Source organism: Brachyhypopomus gauderio, chromosome 3 (assembly GCF_052324685.1).
Source record: "Brachyhypopomus gauderio isolate BG-103 chromosome 3, BGAUD_0.2, whole genome shotgun sequence".
NCBI classification, from domain to species: domain Eukaryota; kingdom Metazoa; phylum Chordata; class Actinopteri; order Gymnotiformes; family Hypopomidae; genus Brachyhypopomus; species Brachyhypopomus gauderio.
Window position 1 is genome coordinate 20734430 of NC_135213.1, and position 6118 is coordinate 20740547.

Sequence of the window (6118 nt, forward strand, 5' to 3'; positions counted from 1 at the left end):
GAGAACACCAAGATTGGCAGATTCGCCAATGGATGAGAGCAGGTTGACACTGAGCACATGATAGAGTCTGGAGATGCCATGGAGAACATTCTGCTACCTGCAACATCCTCCAGCATGACCAGTTTGGCAGTGGGCCAGTAATGGTGTGGGGAGGCATTTCTTTGGAGGGCCGCACAGACCTCTATGTGCTAGCTAGCGGTACACTGACTGCCATTAGGTACCAGGATGAGATCCTCAGACCCATTGTGAGTCCATATGCTGGTGCAGTGGGCCCTGGGTTCCTTCTGATGCATGACAATGTGCCTCATGTGGCTGAAGTGTGTCAGCAGTTCCTGCATGATGAAGACATTAATGCTATGGACTGACCTGCCTCTTCCCCAGACCTGAATCCAATCGAGCACACCTGGGACATCATTCACCCACGCCATGTTGCACCACAGACTGTGCAGGAATTGACCATTTAATCCAGGTGTGGGAGTAGATTCCTCAGGAGAACATCTGCCGCCTCATCAGGAGCATGCCCAGGCGTTGTAGGGAGGTCATACAGACACATGAAGGCCACACACACTACTGAACCTCATTTTAACTTTAATTTCCACTGAAGTTGAATCAGACTTTCATTTGATTTTCCACTTTGATTTTGAGTATAATTCCAAATCAAGACCTCCATGGGATAATATTGATGATTTACACTGATCATTTTTATGTTATTTTTTCTCAATGCATTCCACTATGTAATAAATAATATTGCAATTCCCTTTACTACAAAACATGAGCAGCATGTAGGTACCATGCTAAACCAGCAGGTGGCAGTACCACTGGCAACACATTGAACAAGCTTGTTTTGACGGAAGTAAGGGTCTACAGTTCAGGTGTTTAAATACCCTGATCAGCCATTCATCTCTCTCTCTCTGGTTTGACCGACACATAGGTTAGACCTATTAAAGAGAGGCTCCGCCACTCCTCTCTCTCCAGTTTTCTTTACTGAGAGCATGCAAACTTTGATACGACTAACAGCAAACAGCTGAATGTCGTATTACCTCATTAACGAGCCCGAGTTACACCAACCAACCGATCAACGTTACCGTGACGACAGATTCACCGATTTGCTTCAATCAAGCTTGCTAACGCGGCCACACGGACTGAAACAAAGGCGATCAACTCCCTGTTGTTAAACCGTGAACGAGACTCGCGTTCCTGGACGATTCCCCAGCACACCTGGACGACGTCGTTTAATCAACGAGGAGCCGGCGGTGGAAATTCCCTCCTAATTCCAGGAGAATTCAGGGAGGACGAGGAAACCACCCAAAACACTCAACACGTGAGACTCTTAACGCTGGGCATAGTTTATCAAAGGGCAAAGTTACTTGAACTGTGGAGTTAACTAAGTTTTCTGTTAATACATTCCGAATGTGTTTAACTTTATTTTCATAATCTTCATCAAGATTTGTATATACAAAGTTCTTTGCTGTGCATGCCACAATCTTTTATTTATCTGATTAATTGACAACTTGTAGTCTTCCCCATTGTCAGACACATCACATTAATTTTTAGTTATTAAGCCAGCGTCATTACTCTTTGTTCTGACCACGTTGGAATAAACCAGCTGAGCTCATTAACACAGTCGCGCTGCTCTACTGTTTAAAGTCGGCGCCATTTTAGTTGCTTTGTTCTCTATAGGAGAACTGAGATTACAACTCCGCCTCCCCACGCACGCACAAGCGCGTGCACACATTACATTCCTCCCCTTTTTACACACACACACACACACACTAAATACCCAGTCTTCACTGTAAATATACTGATCCTTGTTGATGCCGTTTGTTTTAGAATAGTTGGTTTTAAATAAATGTATCATTTATTTTCACCAAATTGTCTGTGTTGATGTCATTCAAAAGTGGTTGTTGCCAAAACCTCCAAAGAATTCATAGTTAAATCCTTCAGATACCAAACCATTAATTACCCTTAGTTAATAACTAAACTTGTGGTTCTGGTATTATTAGAATATGAGACTGATTCTAAATTAATGAGACTGATTAATAATTAAGGTAAAACAAATTATATCTACTTTTAAAGGATTAGTAGGTGAAACCCCTACATAATTGGTGCCCCGTGTGAGGGAGATTTCTGGCTCAACCATATTTGTTTGATATCAACCATATTTTTCATATCACAGGCTTTCAAGCCATTAGAATAGGACCATCTCCAAATTCGCCAGAAGAGGGCGCCAGAGCGCTTCCCAAGTCTTCCTATAGAGCAGTGGTTCCCAAACTTTTTCTGCCATGCCCCCCTTTAGTAGATGAGAATATTTTTGCGCCCCCCCCCCATACTGACTAGGGATGTGTTGAAAACTTACAAAAACAATAGGTTCACAACTTTGGTTAAACATGAAAAAAATAAACTGTAAGAAACCTTTTAAATGGTTCAAGAATTCTAAATATAATTTAAAATAAATAAGGAGATGAAATAAGAGAAACAGCAATACATATGCGGCTAGTTTGCAAGCGCAGACATCACGCAGAGCACAAAGCATGTAACGGCCAGAAATATGTGTAGGCTACTGTGTCTTTAAGGGAGCGAGTGGAGCGCGCGTATGGAATATTGTTTTTTTTAGCTTTCTGCCGTAGACCGAGTCAGACCACTGCTCTTTATTTTATTTCTGTAAGTAACGCATTAAATGAGCTTTGGACAACTCACCAGTTCATGTATGAACAGTGAAGTATTGCTGTAGCCCAGGTTTATTTTGGTCAACCAGCAAATAAGTGGAATACCACCAGCGCGAGTATTAAGGTTGAACTAACTCCGAAAGGCAAGCAATACAAGCATAGAATTTGCCTGAATAGATCTGTTTTTATGGATCGGTCACATTGTCCCCGATACCCGATCTAGAATTTTTTCAGATATTAATATCGGAATCGGTGCATCCCTAATATTGACACATGTGCACGTTTTACTTTCAAGCTCCGCGCCCCCCCTGCAATAGCTCCGCGCCCCACCTAGGGGGCGCGCCCCCCACTTTGGGAACCACTGCTATAGAGGAAAGCTAGTACTTGGTAACTACAGTTTGGTGATAGTGTTCTAATTTGATTACCATTTGGTTACTATTCACATTCATTGAGCAATCAACTGAAGATCAGTATATTTATTTTACTCATTTAATTTCTGATTACTTCAATAGTAATTCAGTTGCTTTAACTTGTGTGGCATCCCACTGATTTCCCCTGTACTGCAGAAGTATCAGGATAATTATTTAGCACAGTTATCAGACTTCACTGTCTTTGTATAACTTCACTGTTGCAGTCTTTGGTCCAGTGTGCTAGTGTTTAGTTTCAGAGACTATAATCACCTTTGGCACAATTCTTTTTACCCCAGTTTCAATTTGGCTTGTCCACCTAGGTAATTACCCTTTTTACCTGCCCAGACACAAGGTCCTGGCACAATAGCTAAGCCAGATTGTACTGAAGCTGACTTGATTTTGTCCTTTTTTTTGAGCTAGTCTATAAGTACATTTAGACTAACCATGGCTTTTCTAAAACGGAATACTTGTCAATCTTTGCTTCAGCTCCTTCAGATGCTTGAACCAGGTAGGAAGGATGTTGACAAACCTCTAAAGGACTACTTTGAGGAGACCCCTACCGTTCCAGATGTAGTTTTTAAAATGTTCCTTCTATGTCAGCAGCAGGCTCGGTTAGAAGTAGAGGCACTACGCAAGGAAAATAGACTCCTCAAACAGGATACTGCTAAGCTCAGTTCTGAGGTTGAGAGCCTTCGCCACAACCTCCAACTGACCACTCATGCGCTGAATGACGTGCTCACCGTAAGTGAACGTCACACGGGCTTAACAGAAACTGCCCGCCTCCAAAGGGAGAGTGAGCTTGCTCGTGCGAGAGCGCAAAATTTCCTTGCAACTAGATCTGGCACCTCTAGACCTTCTTTATTAGTTACAGTAGAAAGCCCATATAGTCGGCACTCCACAGATGATGATGCACCTGTCATACATCCTAAGGCCCCGGCTCCAGTCCCCATGAGTCTTAGATTAGATGTAACTAGTTCTTCCTCAGAGTATCCATATGATACTACTGATGGTTCAGCTTCTGAAGCTCAAAGTGAAGCCTCTGTGGAGAATCACCCTCCTAGAGCAGATGCCCCGTCTGCATCCTCTTGCTACGAGTCAGCAGAGCCCTCTTACTCGTCCTTAGCTTCTGCCCCCTTACTCTTGAGTAACAAAGAGAGTAATATTAATCCTGCTATGTATTTTGGCCCTCCTTATTCTCTGCATGATGTCCAGACCAGGGACATCCCGTCAGGTACAGCAGCTAGGAAGCCTTACTTAAAAGCTGAGCATCATTCCACTGACCCACGCACAGGCTGGCACAGTGACGTACATGTTCCAGCTTCTTCCTCAAGGAGAAATGCAGGTATTTCTCAACTTGAGATGCGCAAAGGCTCACTGTTGCCCCCTATGGACAGAGACCAGGAAGGTAGAAAGCATGCTGGTGACCATTATCCTCCGCATGATGTCCAGACCAGGGACATCTCATTAGGTACCACAGTTAAGAAGCCTTGTATGAATGCTGAGCATCATTCCACTGACCCACGCACAGGCTGGCACAGTGACGTACATGCTCCAGCTATTTCCTCAAGAGGAAATGCAGAAATTTCCCAACTTGAGATGCACAAAGGCTCACTGTTGCCCCCTATAGACACAGAGCAGGACGGCAGAAGGCATGCTGATGTACACCACTGGCAGAACGTACAGACAAGGGACGTCTTACCAGGTAGAGCAGATAACAGGCCTTACTTAAACGCTGAGCATCATTCCACTGACCCACGCACAGGCTGGCACAGTGACGTACATGCTACAGCTTTTTCCTCAAGGAGAAATACAGATATTTCCCAACTTGAGATGCATAAAGGCTCATTACTGCCACCTAGGCACAGAGAGACAGGAGGCAGTAGGCATCCTATTGACCAAGAGTTACACCACTTGGATAGTGAAGGTCCACCTTCCTATTCTAATAGACATGTCCTTGAACATTTCCCTCGGTTAAAGTTACCAGATTCACTAGCCAAGGACATGGAGCCATTCAACCCAGCAAGGTCAAACTACCATGTTGAAGACTACCTCAAAGAAATTGAGTGTAGCCTCTCGGACTTGCCTTATGCAACAGAACGAGAGAAAGTGAAGCTGATTTGGAAAACCACCTCTAGATCAGTTCGCACATTCATAGAATCACAGCCGTTTTCCATTAGGGACAGTTACACTCAGCTATGCAAAGCCCTCGCTGAGGAGTATTCCCCTTTCTTTGACGAAGCGTCAGAGCATCCCAGAGATTACTTTAATCGCTTGAAACAAACATTTTTCCAGGGAAGAAATGGACCAGGTCTCACAGAAGACCGAACCTTCAAATCCCTATTTTTGCATAATCTCCACCCTTGTGTGAGAACCCATGTCACACTTTTAGCACGCCATGGTGACCTGTCGATGCGTAAGATCAGAAAGACCACGCAGACAGTTTGGGAGACTGTTGTGCAGCCCAGTATGCTTGAAGGAGACTCCCAAGAGCTCCAAGATCCTCCCTATGCTTTCCCTGTAAATTCAGACACTGTTCTTTCTGCAGGCCCCTCTCACTACTCTCGTCACAGGGACAGAGCCAAGAGGTGGAAAGAGAGGCAGAACCAGTGGAAGGGGGAACAGCCATAGATAAAGATCAGTTAGTGGACCTCCAGCCTGAGCCAAGAGGAGGTAGAACTGACTTTATACGAAGTTACATGTAAACCTTCAGCCTGTAAGCATGTAGCTATTTTTCTAGATCTCTAACCCTTTAAAGGGAGATGTTCCTGGCATCATCTCCGCTCACATGTCTGCATTTTCAATGCAGTAGGTTCTTTACTAAGGGGGGTATACCCGGTGTTACCTCCTAACTTCTACATTTTACCCCTCACACAGATCTTATTCTCCCCTCTACCAGTATAGCAAGTGTGAGATACTTTAGCAACACTGTTTGGCAGCCCAGCTTTGTCTTAACAAGACTTGTGAAACCGTTTGCCATATTAATGTTTTCCCAAATGCGTACAGAATATAGGTAAGCACATCTGCTACCACTGTGGTGCAAAC